The sequence below is a fragment of the Heterocephalus glaber genome, unplaced genomic scaffold, assembly GCF_053883595.1.
Source record: "Heterocephalus glaber isolate CG9 unplaced genomic scaffold, H.glaber_assembly_v1.0 deba00000347, whole genome shotgun sequence".
NCBI lineage: Eukaryota > Metazoa > Chordata > Mammalia > Rodentia > Bathyergidae > Heterocephalus > Heterocephalus glaber.
The window spans coordinates 26149230-26170351 of NW_028258143.1; the positions used below are offsets into that span (position 1 = coordinate 26149230).

Here is a 21122-nt window from a genome sequence, read left to right on the forward strand (position 1 = left end):
TAAAATAGCCACTAACAGAATAACAGAAGTGTCTTATGTTTGGAGATATGTTTAGGGTGCTGTATAGGCATTATATCTAATCCAAAATCAGCTCTTGCAATAAGGGTTATTAGCTCCATCTAGTATTTCAAAAAAAACAGAATCAGAGAGAGAGAAAGATGCTTGTTTAATGCCACACAACTAGGGGAGGGCCAAACCTAGTTTTTGCACCCAACTTGCCTGAAATCAAAGGATAATGTTTTGTTTTGTTTTGTTTTGTTTTGTTTTTGCACACAATCAAAGGGCCAAATGCTGTAAGGTAATGAGATAGCCCAGATAAATATACATTTATAAATTTCCTTACTGTGTAGGAAAATAGATAAGCAGCTAGATCTGTCTAGTTGTCTGGTGGCCTGAATTGGGCAATTTCCTGAGCGACCTTGAAGGGTCTACACCGAGCTTGCGTGCATGAAGCAGCTTCCAAGGCTCACCCACCCTGTACAGTGGGCCCTGTGTGTCACTATAAGAGCTTCCTCAGCACCTGCTCTCTCTGAGCTCTGGCTTTGGCTTTGGGTCTCTTGATCAAGGAGCAGCAGGGGAAAAGAGAGAAGACGGGCAGAATGAGGTTATGCATGGCTCACCAGTGTGTCTTTCTCACTCAGTGCGTGACTGAACTGTGACTCTGTCATTTTCTGACAGTTTCCTCTGATATGTTTCCCAAGAGCTACTGATATGTGTCTGCCAATGGGATGCATCATCTATCGCTGTAACTGAAGTTTTTATTAGAAACCTCAGAAGGAACAGTATTCCTAGTTGTTGGGGTCCACAAGAAAAGTGTTACTATTTCCATGCCCCTTTGTATTTTCCTTAACTGCCTGCTGCTTCTCACCCTGATATTTATGCAGGACCTAAGACCCTGGTGCTACAGTGCAACTTCTGAGACAGGGCCAGGGTATCACCAGCCTACCAGTGCTTACCAGCTCCTGTGACACAGGAGGATATGGTAGCCCCTTGTCCCCAAGGAGAATAGCTCCTCTGGTTGAGCCTGAGTCTTTTCTCACTTCTCAGTATCTCTATAAGGATTTTACCTGAGTTCTTGCTCCTACAGACAGCATGTTATGAATATATAAGATGCAACAAGACCCACTCTAGACATGTTTACAGGGAGGATTGAAAATTAAATGCTGATATCACAGTCTCAGTGATGCTTTAATCACATGGTCAGTTAGCTGCATGACCCACAGCTTCCCTCTGGAAAGAATACAAGATTGAGAGGAGTACAAGAAGGTGATCATGTGGGGAAACCTCATGACAATGTCCCTGAAGAGAACTATCATTGAACATCCTGCCTATTCCCAAATTCTCTCCTATTACTCCCCATGGTGCTAAGAATGGTCCCACTGGATTTACACACTGTGGTTTAAGTATCTGGTGTATGCCTCCTTTTTATATTTACAGTCTGTTGGGGAAGTTTGTGAAAGCTGTGAGCTGTTTAAGGTTTAGATAAAAGACCAATATTCAAATACTTATGCTATGGTTTCAATCTTTTTTTTTTTTTTTTTTGGTACGGGGGGTTGAACTCAGGTCCCTCCACTTTGGAGGCAGGTGTTTGAACCACTGAGCTAAATCCCCAGCCCAGTGTTTTCAATCTTGACTGCCACACCCCAAAGCCCATGAGTTAAAGGCCTAGTCCCCGTCATTAGGGATATTGAGACAGTTTGCAAGTTTTAAAAGATGGAGTCCAGTGGAAGACCTTCAGGTCCCTGGAGCATGTCTTTGAAGGGGAGAATGGGTCCCTCATTTCCCCTTTTACTATTTTTCATCTTCTGGCATGACATTGCAGCTTTGTTCCTCTACCACTCTTATTTCAGATCACAGGGCCAAGTGATCAAAACTGAGCCAAAATAAACCTTCTCTCTTTTTAATTTGATTATCTCAGGTATTAGTTGTAGTGTAGGAAAGCTGACTAAGAAAATATGAAGCCACTGGAGATTCAGACTCCATTACTTTGAAATCTAGTAGCCCTAAAACAGCCTGAGCTGGAGTTTACTTTGGTTTTTCTGAATAGAAACCATTTACAGACCAAATCAGTCAGGCAAACAATATTGCTGTGAGGATTGTTTAAATTCTTCTGGAAAACTAAGGATGCAGAACCCTTCGTCACTTCAGAACCTCTATTTACCCACCAGTAATGGGGATTCAAAGTCATTCCCAACCTCTCATCCATGCAGGCATACAAGTGGTTTCTACCCAGAGTCAACTGCTTTACCTCCTTGTGTTTCAGAGGAATTTAAATGTACAAAATCCTATTTCTTTGAAGATTTCTAATATTTTCAATTTTCCTTTTTTCTCTCAATTGTTGATAGTTGGAAACATAGAGACTACTAGTAATGTAATATGAACATTAGAATACATAGATATAAACTCTATTATTTTCAATTACAAAAATATTTATAATGTATAGAGTGTTACAACCCATATTTATAGGTTCTGTATCCTCAAATTCAACCAACTGTAGGTTAAAAATATTTTTTAAATTGTATACATACTGAAATATATAGACATTTTTTCTTGTCATTATTTCCTAAACAATACAACAGCCATTTATATAACATTTTCTTTGTGTCATGTATTATAAGTAATCAAGCAGTGATGTAAAGTACATGGAAGTATGTGTGTAAGAGAATACCATTTTATATAAGAGACTTGAGTCTCCAGGAGTTTTGGTATCTGTGAAGCATCCTTGAAGCAGTCCTTCCAGGATACCAGGAATGATTATGATTACTTATACAGTACCAGTATATGCTATATCCTACATATCATGCAATGGAATATATATATGCTCATTCCTTTACGTAAATCCAAATAGACCTACAAATCCTCTTATGTATATGAACCTTCATTCCAGTTTGCAATATTAACTTCTCAAGTTTGCAAAACTAGTGATTAAGTTTAGAAATCTAAGTAAATGGGATGCAAATAGAGCCTAATTACTTGGTAGTAAAGGGACAGCACATCAAGGCACTTTAGAGTTTATTAAACTAAAGACCCTTTGTCTCTGGTATTCATACCAAGCAAGATTAATGAACAGAATTTACATTTTCTTTTGCACTAAGTCTTTGTTGAGTATTCATTAGGTGTCAATAATTTCCCTGGGAATTGAGAGTAAAATAGTGAAAAAAGAGAGGTCCCCCTCCCATGAATGAAGCAGGGACAGAAACACACACACACACACACACACACACACACACACACACACAGTCAATTTATGAATGCAATGAGGCATAAAAATTCTAAACAGTAAGCCCTAGAGAGGAAAAGATATGAGGAGCTGCATCACAGTGGAGGAGGAAAGGTCTCCCTCTAGAAGGGGTCTGCAACAGAGAATTATTTGAAGGGAGCATGTAAGAGAGGAGGTAGGTGGGGCATAAGACTCTAATGGGGATGCAGAAGAGAGACGAAGGAACATGGGTGGCAGCAAAACAACATTGTAGGACCGATATCCTGAGATTATGCAAGGTTCAGGACCATGACTTTTTTCTAAGTGTCCACAGAAGTCACTGAAACATTTTAAGCAGGGGATTATAAGTGTCCCCTCTCTATTTCAAACCCATATGTCTTTGGCTGACACCAAGATGACACCAGTACTCCATGCTGCTTAGGATACAGATTAGTCACAGCAACACCACAATAAAAACACAAACCTAAACCAGCCACAACATCTGGAAAACAACAATATCAGACAACATCTGAGTTTTCCTTGCATCCTATTTTTGCTAAAAGGTTATCTCTACTTTGTCCAGGACAAAAGTCTACATAGAAATCCATGCTTCCTGCAGTGCATACTTTTGAACATTACCAGGACTCATGATGATGTTGACTCTCAACAATGGAAGACCTTCTCCCTCCCTTGAATCGCAAACACATTATTTCATGTAATACCTCAGTTGTCTTACAAAAGTTGTACTTCTTTTTATTAATAGAATGGAGGCCCTGAGAAGTTAGGTGACTGGTCTAAAATCTTACAGTCATCAAGTGCTAGAGACTGGTTTCATATAAACACTCTTCTGCTTTTAACTCCCATCTGCATTCTAAAGTCATAAGTAGGAAATGAAGAAAAACGTCCTAAAGGGAAGGAAAATAACACAAGGAAGGTTCAGTGCCCAAAGGAGAGGTTTCTCTTCCATTCTTCTTATCAATTTTTTGTTTTGTGTTTTTTTGAGACACAGTCTCACTATATGGCCCAGGTTGGCCTGGAATTCATGGAGATCCTCCTACCTCAGCCTCTTGAGTGCCACCACACCTGGAAATTCCTATTATCAGTTATTACCTTAAAACTTCTATTAAACTCCATAATTTAAAGCAATAACACTTCCTTTGCTTGGGAATCTGTAGCCCGGGTGACTGGACCACTCAACTCCACCTCACTTGGGGCTTGGAAGGTATGTTGCAATCATCAGCGGGCTTCATGACTCAGATCCATTAGTTGCTGCAGCCTTTGGCTGGGGGCCACCTTTGGGCAAGTGTTTGGGACCTGTGTCATTCTCATGGACTTTACATGTGACTGTGTGACTTTCTCAGAGGATAGTTGCTGAGCTTCAGAGACAGATATCCAAACGAGAGGATGAGCCAGGGAGAACTAGATGACTCTGGGTGCTACTTTGTATTTGCTAGGAGGCAGTCCTTCAGGCTGGCCCCCATTTAAGAGAAGGGAAATCCCATTCTATCTACTAATGGGACAAACGCACAGACAGGTTTGCTAATGACCATATCTTCTTCAAAAATTTGCATTTGTACTTAACTAGCTGAAGAAAATATAGGGATGAATCAGGAGTCAAACTCTAGTTTCTCCAATGCACAATCTGAATCTTTGGTGTCTTGCCAGCCTAGTGATGCATCAATTGTCACTCATGTTGGAAAATAGCTGACCTCCAAATTCCCCACTCAGGGAGGGCTGTTTCTCTTAATGTAAGATGGCTAGAATGTATTTGTAAGAATTTGCCACAAGTCTCTAAAAATAGAGACTACTACATAAGTCAGTAAAAAAGTATTTTACTGGGCATGAATGCCACTTCCCTGGAAGCCCTAATTTTTCACTTTTGGTACCTCACCGAGGACATACAGTCAAAATTACAGATTAGTAAATTTCACAAAGAAAACATCTCCCCAAATGAAGCCACAGATGCAAATGTGTTGAGGAAAAATAAAAGTACTCCATATAAATTGAAGAGGAGATATGTTCCTGGACACAAATAAGTGGCTGTTCAGATCATTAATTATTCAGATAATTAAAAAGGATTGCTTAACCAACATGCAGACCCTGCACCAGGTAAAGTTCACATTTTCCTCATTACTTTACGCAAAGCCATGTGCATTAATTTTACTTAAAGTGTGTCCAGCAGAAGAAGAATACTGTTTTCTAATTCTTAGATATAACACAGTGGTAGCAACAGGAAAAGGGCAGGAATTTTGAAACCATAAAACTGAGTCTCACATTTAATCTCTTCCACTTATTAGCCATGAGATCACAAGCAAGTTGTACTTTGTTTCTGAGCTTTGGTCTCTTTGCCTGTAATATTTAGTGAGGCTGATGATGTGTTTTGGACACAGTAGACAATCAAGATACCAGCCAGTATTTTTTCAAATTATCCAGTGAATGAGAGGAATACGAGTTCCCCTATCCATCAGCAGCGCATCCCACCATATGTCCTAGGAGAGTTCAATTTTGGAGTTTCCCTCTTTTTTGGCTTGTGGGCATGCTTGTTTTCTAAACTTCACTTCAGTTATTTGTAAATGTGGTACTTCCATAGCCCCAATAACACCACTGAGCTTGTCAGAGTTAATCCTAGTTTTCCTCCTGACTTCTGACAGCTGTCCAAATTTATACATGTCTTCCCTCCTCATCTGAGTAGACAGTACCCTCATCTCCCAAGTCTCTTAAGGCCCAAACCTAGTACTTATTTCCTCCTCACCACCTCCACTCCCCCATTCATTATCAGCAGATGCTCAAATGGTCTAGTCTCTTTTCTAATTCCACTGCTAGCATCTAGCCATAAGCCACCCCACCCCTATCTCCCTCCTAGTGGACAAGTGCATGGCTTCCTGGTTCCTCTCAGATCCACCTGCACCTCATCTTCTAGCTTGCAGGAAAAGCAATGGTGTTTGCAATACGACATCACATACTTTGGCATCAGATCTTTCCTCTCATGCTGGAAATAGAACCCAGACTCCTTCCTGCGGTCTGCAGAGCTCTGCCAGATAGACCCCCACCTCCCACAAGCTCTTGTTCTCCCCCCACCCACCTCTCGACCTCACTGGACTGATTCAGACAGTGTTTTCTCTACTCAGAATCCACTTCTCACTTTCCATGCTTCGTTCTCTCTTCCTGTTTAATCTTCAACCTAAATCTCATATACAGTTGAAGTATCCATGCCATTAGTCTTTACAACTTTAACTGATAAAACAACTAACTGCATCTGGGTGAGCCTGCAGCCCAGATGCTCATAGGCAGACAGCAGCTTCTCAGGGTGGAAACTACTGGTCCGTCTGGGTGGATGGAGCTGCTCTCTTGCTCCCTGGCTGTGCCATTGACTCTCTGTGACCTTACATTTTATGGGCCTCCAGGTCCTCCTCTTCAGGTACTGGAGGTTATATTTGATATCCCCCAAGTGTTCTCCAGCCCTGACACTCCATGTCTCTATACTAACCAACCAAAGTGAGTGAAAACACATGTCAGAGTTTATTACTTTCTTGTTATAACAGTAAGTTACTAGAAAGGGTGGTAAAACAAACAAAAATCAAATTGGACTGCTGTGAGACTAATACATATGGTAGTATATGTAACTAGTAGGTGATGTTTTTGACACTTTGGGAAACCTTATCTCCTCAGGACATGCTTTCCATGTGGTAATTCTGATCAGAAACATATGAAACGTTCTCAAGCTCATATATCAAGAATAGCCAGAAGACAAGGCAGAGATGCACAAGGGCTGGGATGCACGAGGCTTGGGTTTGAACTGCACACACCACACACACACAGAATACCAAGAGAAACAATTTTACCTTAAAATGTGTAAGCATCCATTATAATAATGCTTACATTAGAAACATATCTGGTGAACTATGAGGTTGCTATAGGGATGAAATCATACCACTTACACAGATGTGGTTGATCAGTCTCCGGGGATTTTATGAGCTCTTGCCACCTCAGTACTTAGCATTGGTGGAGCCAGACTGGATGCTGGGTTTCCTCTCAACAAAGTTCTCCCTGTGAGCAGCACCCTGAAGGACAAGAACAGAGCTCGGGGAGGGCTCAGTCAACATCACCAGCTGCAAGTCAAGCACTTGGGTTGTTACTACCAGACATGGGACTCTCTATATGGTGCTCTCCTTTCCTAGGTCTCAGGTTTCTCCGAGAATGAATATAGAAAAAATAGCACTGATCACACCTGCATCACTAGAAGGATAAAGCTAAACTTGGAATGTTGTATTTTGTGATTTCAGTGTTCAGTGTACCTACTTGGATTTGAAGTGAAAGAGGTGCCCTTCTAAACATACTTTTCACTGTGCTCACCATTTTCACTGAGAAGAGGAAGCAAGCGAGTCCATTGTGGCATTTTTTCCCTCTATACCTTTGTGTGGTGTGTGTGTGTGTGTGTGTGTGTGTGTGTGTGTGTGTGTGTTTCAGTGACTTTTCAGGGAAGGCATGCAGCATCCTGAGAGGGGTAAACCTTAATTTCCAGATGATTCAGTGGAAATAATTGAGGCCTGAAGCAGAAAAATACCTGAATTACCCCTCTCTGCCACTTATTTGCTGAATGGACATTGTCACGCATCTGACCCGAGTCTCTGCACCTCATTTTCGCATTGCCAAATAGAGAATGTTGTAAACTATTTTAGAAGATGTTCAAGGATTAGACATGCACATGTGGAGGAGGTTGTGTACTCAGTTTTCTTTCAGAAGTGTATGCCCTTGCAGGAAGAGTAGGGACTATGTGTTACACAGTTGTAACATGCTTTGAGGTGGAAGTAGTTCTAGGTATGTGAATCCCAAAGAGCTTCTATGGAAAAGTACACCACTTCCTGTCAGACCCAGTGTGGGTGGTAGTCCTTTTGGATTGAAGGAAGTGAAGGAAAATGGTGTTTCTCCCTCCAGAAATTGGGGAGAAACTCTAGGCAGTTAAGTTGTTGCTGGTTATTTCAGATGAGGAAGTAGAAAGGATGGGAAGCAAGAAGAACAGGTTGGAAGGAGGGTGGAAATAGAGGGGCTGGTAGGTTCCCAACACTTTGAAGCATGCCTCTGCAGATGGATTCTTCTCCTTTGGCTGAGTGCAAAGGATGCTTGTGAGCTGGACAGTGATGAGCAGAAGTGTATGTGGTTGTAACCATGTGACTGGGAGGGGACTGAAGACCAGGACACTAATTAGGCAACTTGGTGGACTAGAAAAGAGGTAAGAAACATGAGGAATCATAAAGATAGAAAGTAAAGGCAAAAATAACACTTAGAAGTGCCAGTGTTGCCTGGTAAGTGAAAGTGGTCTCCATGAACAGAGTAGATTCTAAAATAATGAAATGTAGTGTAGGCCACAGGGGCAATTAAAATTTTCCCAGTAACTACATAATGAACATAAAATCAAACAGGTAAAATTAATTTTAATAAGATGATTAATTTATATGAATAGATCCAAGGTAGTATTCTTTCAACATGTAATTAGTAAAAATTTAAAAATCAAGTGAACTAGTTTTGCATTTTTATGTCAAATGTTAAAATCTATATATTTTGCATTCAAAGTGTATTATAATTCATACAGACTGCATTTCAAGGCGTGAATAGTTACATGTGGCTAGTGGCTACCATAGAACCAAACAACGCAGGAAGAAGCATTATCTGAAAGATAAGAGGAAGGTAGAGGAAGATTGAATTCATAACAGATTTTTGTGCTAAAAGTGCTGATTCGGTGATATTTGGAGGGATGGGCAGTCAGATCAACAGACTGTATTAAAGCTTGAGGTCAGAGGTCAGAGGTGAAAGGATTAGGAGAGATCAGGGTAGGCAGTCTTGGTGGAGACCAGTCCATGCCAGTCTACCAGTCCAGAGCACACATGGGCAAAGGGAAAGGGGGAGGTGGTGGAAGAATATTGTAAGCACTGAGGATAGAGGACGGGCGTGGGTAAAGAGCCCCAGGAAATGTGAATGCATTCAAGACTCAGAACCTCACACAGGTGAGAGCAAAGGTTCTGAGCAGCATCCTCAGAAGGTGTCAAGAGGATCTGCAGGGCTCCGAGGATGGGGTGTGATGAAGAACACCAGAAAGTTGCACTCTGAAAAGTAGGCATCAGACAAAGAGGGGTCTACTGCCCCTGCAGCCAACTGTGCAGGACCAGCCGCCGAGAGAAAACATACTGCTCCCATTTCACTATTGTTATTGTTATTATTATAGTAGCAGCCCTGCCAGTGATGGCAGCTGCTGAGATTCACTTGTGCTGGGCCAACCCCCCCCCAAAAAAGATAAATATATATAAAATAGTGTGTGTGTGTTTTATTTTTGTAGCAACCACTAAGTGTGATATTACTCATCCCAGTGATGTAGAGGAGGAGATGGAGACATATAGGTGAAGACACATGAAATGAAGTGCTTGAAGGGAGGATCTGAATCCAGATAGCTCTAACTTCTAAATCATAGACATCTCTCAAGAGAAGGGGAAGAAAAGCAGGATCAGGATCAAACCCTTGGTATTCAAATGAGTTTGTGCTGTGTAATATTTCTACCAAATGAGAAGAAATGCTTTTGCTGAAGAGAACACATTTATATATGGCATATGCAGTTGGTTACATATATTATTGTATGTAAAATAAGCCCTTACATAATCCTATATTAATATATAAACATATATATCCATTTTACACATAGTTGATTTTTATTCTTCCTCAGGTTCCTAAATAATCTGTATGTAGAAGGCACTTAAAATGAGGGAAGGGGGAAAGGAACACTGTTCACATTAGCCAAGCTTTTGAATCTACAAAGGCATGGGTCAGGCTTTATGGTAAGTATTTTCAGTTGATTGTACAGACGAATTATACAACCTTCTCATTATACTCTACAGTCCCAGGAGGAATAGGTTACTACCACTGAGCAAACTGAGGTTCATGGGGGTTAAGTAAAGTCAGAACCATGTGACTCTGTCAGGAACTATAAATTAAATGCAGCTTCCTGGCAAGAAAAAAGCAATCATCTGACTGTTGTCTAATTATGCCAGATCCATAGTACCCAGGTGACGGTATTAACAATGTACTAGTGAACTGAGTCAAGCCTATGGTGAACTGCACCTTATGACATAGAAAAAGTTACAATGTACTCAAAATCTGTCTAAGTAATCATGTCATAAGATGACCCCAAAAGGGCCAAGGATTTGGCTCAGTGGTTTCACCGCCTGCTGCGCAAGTGGAAGGATCTGAATTCGATCCCTGGCACCAAAAAGAAAAAAAAAAAAAAGATGTGCCCAAAATAGAAAATTAAATCTTTCTGAGAACATGTCATTGAGAGGAAAGAAGTCAGATGAGGAGAACATCAGAAATGAAGTTGCTGACACTGTGATAATCTATCTATATACTCAGCAGAATTTTTGGATTAGAATTTACAAAGGATAAAATGTCAAAATAGTGGAGCAGTTCAGAAGCCACCTTGGCAGGGGAGAGGGTGTGAAATCTGAGAGGGAGGGAGGGAGTGAGGGAGAGAGAGAGAGAGAAGAAAGATGAAAAGAAGGAGGAGGGAAGCAGGAAAAGAAGGAAGGGAGGGAGGGAGGAAATTGTTTCTGAAGTAGGATTTTTTTACTCCATCACTTTTCTTCTTAAGTAAAGTTGAATGATTCTCAACATGACCTTAGGCAAATAACTCTATGTTGTTTTCCAAAGGCCCTAAAGTTACTATATTGACAAGAAAATACTATTACAAATGACACCATCCCACAATGAGCTACATAAAGGAAGATGGAGACAGTATGGCAGTAGAAGCTCGAGAATGGCAGCTAAGAAGCACAAGTGGCATAAATTTTCTTGAAGACAAAAATTAAATATAATTCTGTTTTCCAAGTGAGACTTTTTTTTCAGTACTGGGGACTGAAACTAGGACCTTCAGTGCTCAGCTCTTTATTTTTATTTTCAGCAGAGTTCCACTATGTTGCTAATTTGTCCAAGCTGGGCTGGAACTTTTGCTCTCTCTCCCTCAAACTCCCATAGGATTACAGGTGTACAACACCATGGTAGACTGGTCATATTCATTGCTTAAGACCTCTAGCCCTATACTTAGTAACTGGAACAAAATGCTCAGAAAAATATTCTTGTGTGCAAAACTGGTGTGAGAGTATGATGTAAATAAGTTTGAAAAACAATAATTGGCACTGTTATATGAGACAGAGTAAGTTAAATTGGGCCATAATACCAACAACAAAATAAAAATGCACTATATCTCAATGGCTTAAACTGTCAAGGTTTCACTTCTCAAATAGGCCTGAAATTTATCATGGATTGGCAGGAGCTCTGTGTCATATCTGCCTTCTCTAGGATGCAGAGAAATATTGTAAATCCCTTCTCAAGTGGCGCTAGTCCCCTTGGTAAGGGAGAAGTGGACTGGAATGGCCAAATCCTGCTTCAGCCGGGGGTCACCATCACACTTCTGCTCATCACCCATTTTTTGGACTGAAATGTATCAACTCCAAGGGGACTGGAAATATAAGGCTGCCACAACTCCCCTGGAAGGTGAGGAGACTGGAATAATTGATGCATAATTGTAAACACCATCTACCAAAATGGACAACATTTTGCTGTCCAAATGGACAAATGTACAAAATGGATAACAAAATCAACAAAAATGGACAGACACACACACACAAGAAAGTAGAAAAAAACTTGTAAGCAAATAACAGTTTACATGAAGTCATGTTTGCCTTATTGTCTTTCCCTTCTTCTTTTTTTTTTTTTTTTCTTTTTGTTCTGGGGATCAAACTCGGGGCCTTGAGCTTGCAAGGCAGGCAGCGGAACCACTGAGCTAAATCCCTAGCCCTGTCTTTCCCTTCTTAACTCTATCTTTTCTGTAGTGCTAGGGATGGAACCCAGGATCTCGTACATGCTAGACATGCTCTATCACTGAGTTATTCTCCTAGCCCTCAAATTTGTACCATTTTTAATATAGAGCACACCAAAGAAAAATATATCTGACCTCTAATATACTGTGGAACTATTTTTAAAACTGCAACTCTATTTGTAGATCCTCATGTCAGCATGAATATTTATATCCTAAATTTTGGTTTTAGCTAAAATCAAATATTTGGTTCATGTCAAAATTAGCTTTACTTTTTAGGTGATATTAGAGTTTCTGTGTTAGTTCAAGCTGATGTCAACATCAACTGGAAAGTAAATATTTGGAAACTATTATTTTATTTGCTTCTTTTAACACTAAACACATTTCCAAGATTATTCTTTGTAATTAGCCACAAAGCTATAATGTACATGTGTGTAAGACTTTCTGTATATGTACAGTTAGATGTATATCTAAAAGGTTACATACTTCTTTGCATCACAGCAACACTGTATTTAATGATGCTTTTATGAACCTTCTGCCTGTGACCACTACCCGTATGTGCATATTTGTGTACATGGATAAAATCGTACATCACAGGCACTGCTGACACAGTCTCTCGAGGTAGGACAGCTGAGGGTGCCTGAGCAGGTAGCCCGTGCTGCATGGCCTTGGCCATGAGAGCTGGTGTGCCATGCTGCAGTGTCAAGGCCTTGAGGACACCCATGGAGCCCCTCCGTCCTGGGTGTCACCCAGCCCCTTGCAGGTCTCCCGCAGAGGCTTCCCCTGCTCCCACACATTCTGCATTTGAAGGGCTCTGTGAGCTCCTTCAGACTTGCAAAGGAGTTCAAGATGATGTGTGGATTACAGCAAAAAGCTTAAGGGAAGCTGTAACCTGGGTCCATTCCTCACTGCTGTAAAAATGAATAAATGAAAGTAAATAAATACATATGTGTTAATAAATTAAAGTAAAAATACAAGGAGTTCACCCTTATCCACAGGGAACGTGTCCCCGCTCCCCCTAGTGGATGGCTGAATCCCCAACTAGAACCTAATCCTAAGTATACATCCATAACATACCTGTTATAAGGATTAATCCATAAATTAGGCACTGTAAGAGATGAACAATAATAACCAAAAATGAAATAAAACAATTATAAAGATGTAATGATGCTGCAACAATTACAGAGATGCTGCGACATGACTAAGGGACAGGTAACATGTATACTGGAGAAAGAGACGACTCACTGGCCTGACAGAAGGATGCAAGATTTCATCATGCTGCTCAGACAGGAACAAATTAAAACTTGTGAATTCCTCATTTCTGGAGTATCCTACTTAATATTTTTGAACTTCAGTTGATTATTGGCATTGGAAAATTCAAAAAGTGAAACTGTGAATAAAGTAGAAAGATTGTATACATTTTTTTGACAGCTTGAAATGTTTTTGAAAAAGGTGGAGGAAAATCTTTAAAATGACCGATAGTAGAAGTCCTTTAAATACTATGAAAGGCTTTAAAGATTTTGGCATCTGGGGAAGATTAGCCAAAGAAGAAATAAAAAGAGCTATCCTGGGGCTGCTGGCAATTTGAAAGCATCCCTGTAGGTCTGCTAAGAACATCCAGTGCTGAATGATTAGCACCAAACACTCCTACCTCCTGGTGAATGGAGGACACCTGCCCTGTGGTCTCTCAAAGAATTCTTTAACCTATGCATATGTGCTCGGGGTGCCACAGGTTCCTTTTCTTTATTAATTTTATTGGTACATTTTAGGTATACAATATAATGACATTCATCATTGGAAATTTGCACCTTTACATAATCCATCTTGGTTCTATTTTTCCCCATTCCCCTGCCCTCCTTTCATCCCCTCCATCCCTCCCTATTTACAAAGACTTTGTTTCCATTTTTTCATTTTCTCATATTAATTCCAGATTTCTAAGCGATTGATTTGGTAACTCAAGTCTCCAGTGTCTTAGAAATACCATGCATGTCAGAGTTGGAAGATGAGGGAATCTTTGTCACTGAGCAGCAGTGCTCACCTGTGTACACATGCTGGGGAGTGCCTGCTCTACAGTGTTATTTTGGCTAAGAAATCATAAAGCTCCTCCAGTTACTCATCAATAGCCTCTTGTCTTCAGTAGGCGTGTTCTTTCTTGCCTGGGGCAATGCTAATTTCATTTCTCATCCTGTGCCATGCCTGAATACACAGTTTACCTAAAGGTTAAGAATTATGAGTCTAATTAAGGGGATGGAGCAATTCCACTACATTAACATTAATAGTGCATGAAAAGCACTCCCTGTGGCTTCATTTTTTTAAGCAGAAGCCATCTCTGTGTCTATTCTCTTTCCAATTTTCTTCCTGCATCACTTAATGAAAATCTAATGGCAGCAATGACACTTATGTTCATGAGACAGAAACTGGTCATTGTTCTTGCTCCTCAGTTTCTCATTTCCCCACCAAGGGATGCTAAGGACAGCATCCTGGAGATGGGCTTGCCTTGCTGATCCAAGGTGGTCCTTGGGAAAACAGACTCAAAGAATGCAGAGCTGTCAAGAAACCTCTGCAGAAGTCAAGTATGATGGAGCTTATTCATCAGATGATGAAAAGGCAACCTTTCTTTTATCCTGGAATTAAAAGGTCATTACAATGGAGAGTGAATTTTATAAAGGTTAAATGTAAGTGACTGATGATGATGGATTATGGAATCCCCTGGCCTGGTAACACTATTTTGTGTCAGACTTTTTGGGCCGATTTCAATCTATACACAAGCATTAGGGTTTCCTATCCCTCATTTTAAGCCCGCATTTGTCATGCATTTATCCAAAAAAAATGTCTTCTGTATCAGGAGCTTCCATAGCATGCATGCCTAGAAGTCCCTCTGTGATAATAATTTCCCTTCGAACATTTTTTTTGGCCCTTTGAACTTTTGCTTTGGAGCTCCCTAAAGGAGAGACAAGTGCCAGTGTAGCTGAGATGTCAACCAACTAATGGAAGGATTTGGAATGAGCTCTTTAACGCAGCACTCATTCCAGATGCAGTGGGGGCTACAGAGACAGTTGTACTTCTGTGGAATCCTTGCTAGAAAGAAATTAGCCAGGAAATTGAGTGGTATAGAATAAGGCCTTCATAAGCACTTTCTTTGCCAAAAGTAGCCTGATCTTTGCTTGTTTGATCTTACTTCCCACTTTGGGGCCTCGGTCCTATTCTAGGATTGGGTTTCAAGACTTCCAAGGTACAAAACACAGAAAAGAATTTGGTGTATAGGTGGAAATTTTTAAATGTTACCTGATGCTGGGTATGTCGCACAGGGAAATAATGCTTGCCTAGCATGCACAAGGCCCTGTGTTTCATCCTTAACACAGGAAAAAATGTTGTCTTTTTATTTTATTTAGAAAAAATATATACAATTAGCATATCCAATCCATGATTTCAAATCACTTCCTACTAATAAAATAGTGTAAGTTAAAAATAAGTTAATACATTTAAGGTCATTTAAAGAGGAAAAAACAAAGCAAGTGACTGAGGTGGAAATGGCAAGCCTTGATGCTGCTTCTAGAATGACTGAAGGTAAGCAAAACTGGGATGCTTCACCCTCCCCAGACACCTGGGATCTTAGGGACATCCAGTTCCCCCTTCCAAGGTGCCTTCCTCTTGTGAAGCTGCTGGAAACATCTTCTTTTCCCAGCTCCATCTCCTCTGTGAAGTCCACCCTGGAGATTCATGCATGCTCAATCAGTGTCTCTGCTCTTGGCCTTTCTTTGAAAAATCTGGTTCATGTTATCATTGTGTTGCTCATCTATGTTTATTGTCATCAGTTTCACATTTAGAGATGATATGCAAATATACCAGATATATTTACGTCTTCAGTGGGCAGCACTACATTTATGAGGTATTAAGTGATTAGTTTGGATACACAATTCCGCCAGAATTTCTTTTATCAAAGTTGTCAGTGAACTCCATGGTGGCCAAATCCCGTGACAATGTTTGGAGATCATCTTTTGATTTAGTAATATTTGGCATAGTAAATCATTGTCTGCTTTTCAAAATATCTGCTTTACCTAGCTTCCAGGACACAAAATTCCCAGTTTATACCTTCTTCTCTGACTGTGCCTTGCCTTCTGTACTTTCCTACTTGGTTCTTTCTTTGATCCTTCCACCTACAACAAGGAGGAAGCCACAGGGGTCAATGCATAGCACTCCTTCACCTGTGCCTTCTCCTCTCCTCTGCTCTGGGCTTGACTTTTTTTATTTTTATTTTTTGGTACCAGGAATCAAACTCAGGACCTTGCACTTGTGCGGCAGGCTGCAGAACCATGGGGTTGACTTTTAATCATATGCTAGAGGCTCTCTAAATTTCCAGCTGAGGTTTTTTCTTCTTTCTTTCTTTTTTTTTTTTTTTGAGCAAGATTCATAACACTCCATCATTCTGGCTTTATGTTGTCCAAAAATCATTTACTAATCACTTTCCTCCAAAACTGTTCCTCTAGCATTACATACAACTTTGTGAATAGGAACCCATTCTTCAAAATATTTCATCCACCTAATCTTGGAGTTATCCTTGAGTTTTCTCTTCTTTGTATGTCTTTTCATAATTTTCCCAATCTTCAAAACAAATCCAGAATTTATTCTCACCCCCACCTTGGCCATTTCCAAGGTTCAAGATGCCTCATCTCTCATTGATATTATTAAATTTGCCTTCAAAGCATATTTCTTGCCTCTTTCTTCAACATCCTTCAGTTTATTCTCAGTGTGTGTTTCTTCCTGATCCCCAAGCTCCAACGGTTCATCCCACTCTAAGACCAGTGGCTTCTCAAATGTTCCATGTTCCACTTGCTTTTGCTACCCTTTCCCTGATGCTTATTTTCATTCTTTTCTTGCTTATACTTGACCTAGTGGATGTCAGGTGTTATCTCATTGTGGTTTTGATTTTGTATTCCCTAATAATTAATGATGTTTAGCATCTTTTCCTGTGCTTATTGGGCTTCTCCTTTAAAGAAATGTCCATTCAAGTCTTTTGCCTTTAAAAAAATTAAATTGTCTTCTTGATGTTGTGTTAAGAATTATTTTTATATCCTAGATGCTAGACACTTCTCAGATATATGGTTGCAAATATTTTTACCATTCTGTGGTTATCTTTTCCCTTTCTCAATAGCAAATTTTGAAGTGATTTAAATTTCATGAAGTTCAATCTACCTTTTATTTTTTTAATTTTTACTTTTGATGTCAAATCCAAAATCCACCATAGAATAATTGCATTTATGTATTGTTCTCTTTTCTGCAAATCTTTGCTCTAATTTACTGTGTCTTGCTCCTTTACTGCCTTTAACACTCTGTATAAATGTAACCTTCTTAGCAAAGTGTTCATCATTAACCCTGTTTAAAATTGAAATGCTATCTATCTATAGGATTACTTACTGCCTTTTGTAGTTTCAATTCATTAGCACTAATGTTCATATGTCATGTTCTTTCTTACATATGTAGGTGTGCATGTAGGCTTCAGCTCCATTTGGCGGCAATTTTTTCTGTAAGTGCACTATTCTTCTCCTTGCCTGCAGCAGGGTCTGGAGCAAAGAGGTGTTGGGCAGGCCAGCCAACCTGTCACCCGGAGCCTGATAGGTCCTGTCCACAAGCAGTTTATGTGGTTGCCCTTCTCTGTCTTTGACTTCAACTGTTACTTCATCATTCCTGTAATTGTCAGCAATATTTAGAAAAGCTCCATCTCCTCATAATACTATGTTAAGTATAGCTATAGAAGCACCATTCTGGGATTTCCCAGAACTGTCTTGATTTAAAAGTAAGTTTATTAGATAATACAATCCAATTTTTGTCTTAAAAAACAGGGACATAAAAACACCAATTCCCCACTACTACTTAGGAGTTCAGTGACCATACATCAATGCTAAGATCACTCTGAACCATGGTTTCCTCACCTGTAAAGTGAGTTTGTTGTGAGGATTAAAGAAAACCATTCCTGAGAAGTAAGCTACTCACCCATATGCTTCATGCTTCATTTAATCTTCATGTAAGCTTGACCCAGAGTAATCTAAATGGTTGCTATTATTAGCAGTATTGAGCTTATTAATAACAATAATGGTATTATCTTAGTTTAACAGTCAGAATACTCAATCTTAAAGCATGGCATCCACCTAAAAAGTTAACAGCTTCAAAAACTGAGTATGTGCTTAGAATATGTTTTCTTAATGGATTTAATTTGGTGATTATAGCTGTGGTAATGACTGGATGATGCTGATTAAGATGAATGATTAAAATGAATAATTGATAATTTGAAATAAGAAAAAAGGTCCAAAGATGAAGGAGTGAAGGGAGGGGAAGGGGAAAGGAAAAGAGGGAAAGGAAAAACTATGAGAAAAGAAAAAAAAATGAAAATGAAATCTATGTAAATAGGGAAGGGTTGGCGGGGGGGTGGGGTGGTGAAGGGCACACAGGTAATGGGGAAAAAAATAAGAACCAAGATATATCATGTACAGGTACAAACAACCAGCGATAAATGTAAATGAATTGTATACCTAAAATGTACCAATAAAAGAACTAAAAATATATATATATGAGCAGTACTGAATTAGGAACCCTCAGTGCCGATGTAATAGTAGAAATGCAATCATAAACAATACCCAGATATTAATGACTACACATTTTACTCCTTGGCTCTCAGCCTCATTTTCTCAATATGTTAGCTAATTTATGTTTTTAAAGACCTTAGGTATGAGGGTACATGTTATTATTACCAATAAGCTTTGTTTATTGAGATCTGTTTTTATATATAATAAAGTATCTACCAGGATAGTAAAAGCAGTGTTTGTTTATTGAATACCTTTTCTGTGCTAGAAAACCAGGTTGATTACTACAGGCGGGGTGTCACTGAATCATCACACATACTATTTTTCTGGGTTTTATAGGCACCCTGGAGTCACAGAGAGAACTAGTAATTTCTGCAAAGTCACACGCCTGTAAAGAAAAAAGTGGAGAGTTCAACTTTAGTTGTTTGTACTCCAAAGTTCTAAAATATTTTCCCAATGAGGAAGTTCAGATTTTACAACTGTATTAATATATATTTAGCTTGATGTAAAATATATCCACTAAAATGTATAATTTTCTGGTTTGTAGTATTTTTATAGAGTTGCAAATGTCATCACAATCTAATTTCAGAACATATTTAACACCCCACAATAATACCTCCTATGTATTATCAGACATTCCCCTACCTCCTCCCACCCTCCCCCTCAGCCTAAACCCAGAGCTGCTGCGCTTTCTTTCATTCCTGATTTTAGCAATTTCAGACTCCTCTCTTTTTTCTTGCTTTATGTAGCTAAAAGTTCATCCATTGTTTAAAATTTACTGAACACTGTTTTGCAGATGTTCTATCCTGGAGAGTATTTCATGTGCATTGAGCAGGTTATGTGCTCAGCTGTTACTTGGAGTGTCCTGTTGGAGTCTGTTAGATCTGGATAATGTGTAAGATTCTTTAGGCTTCCATGTTACGGCTGACCTTTTGCCTAATTCTACTTATTATTTACAGGTTATTGAGTCTCTGACTCTTATTAAATTGTCTATCACTTCAATTTTTTTCTGTTTCTGCTTCATGATTTGGGGGGTTAGTTGTTGATATATATTTGTAATTTTATATGTTCTTAATGATTTTTGCTTGTAATTATAAAATATCCTTTCTTGTCTTGATAAAATATCTTTAAATTATGCCTACATTCTATATTCTTTCATAATTCATTTTCAACATTTTTGTTTCCTTGTGTATGACACACATCTCTTCTATAGAATACATTTTCATCGTGCTTTTTAAATGTATTCTCCCATTTCTCTATTGTTGGCTTTTGACTGGGTTATGTAATCCACTTATATATAATGTAATTACTGTTAGGATTTCTATCTTTCATATTTCTATTTGTTTTTATATGACTTATTTTTTCCCCTGCAGGCTTTAATTCTTGTTTTATTTTGGTTAAATAGGTATATTCTAGTATATATTTTAAATTCCATTGTTATTTCTCTCACTATATTATTTGAGGCTTTTTCCTCATGGGTTAGACTGAAATTAATATTGGCATCTTATTTTAAAACAATGAAATTTGCATTAATTTCCAAGCTATACAAAGGTTTTTCTACAATATAGTTTGATTCTTTCCTCCTCTTTTGTATATTTTAATATAATACAGACTATATCTTTATATGTTATAAGTTCATCAATAGTTTTCTATTTGTTTCTTTATGCTGTTGGTTTTTATTTGTTGACATTGTCATCACACTTTTATTTAATTCTTTTGATATATTTTTCTTTATTTCTTTGAACACATGTATAAAAGATGATTTATATCTTTGTTTAATTAGTTCAACATTTGGGCTTCATCAGGGAGTTTTAACTGTTATTCTACAGGCTACAATTTCTTGTTTGTGTCTTGTAATTTCTTCTTAAAAATTGGAAAATTTAGAAAGAGTAATGCATTAACTCTAAAATTCATATTCCCCACCTCTAAATTTTATTTGTTGCTATTTGTTACTTTTATTTTTGCTGATGTTGGTTTTTTAGTGACATTACTAACCCTGAAAATTTCTACATTCTTTTTCATGTATGGGCACTGAGTTCTCTGCTGAGTCAAAATTGTTTAAAGCTAATCATTAGCCCATTTCTTTAATTTCTCCAAACCAGTGAAGGTTCTTGTCTTTTCTGAAAGGATCCCAGAGTATGCTGAGCACTATGATGCCTTAACCTTCACAGAGTACATCTGTAAATCCTTGAGGGGAGGGAGATCCATTTTTATTTCTCTTCTGAAGATGTTTACAACTCTGTCCATGTGCATATACTGTGAATTCTCAAAAACAACCTGAGGTTTTGCAGAGCTATATGTGGACATCTTCAATTTTTCCTTTAACAATTTTAGTTAACCTCTTATTACTCCCAAATGACATCACTACTGTGGGCAGCTGCAATATTAAGCACTTGCCACTGATTGTTTGCAATACCCTAGGGTAGTGCTGTTTACATGGAGTGAGGTATGAGTCAGGTAACACAGAGACAGCTTGAAAAGAATGTTT

At 38.9% G+C, this 21122-nt stretch overlaps 1 protein-coding gene across 5 annotated transcripts in view; it reads left to right on the plus strand.

Moving 5' to 3' along the window:
• Cntnap5 (contactin associated protein family member 5) overlaps nucleotides 1–21122 on the plus strand; it is an 874588-nt gene that overhangs the window by 578490 nt on the left and 274976 nt on the right. The gene's annotated exons all lie outside the window — the stretch shown is intronic.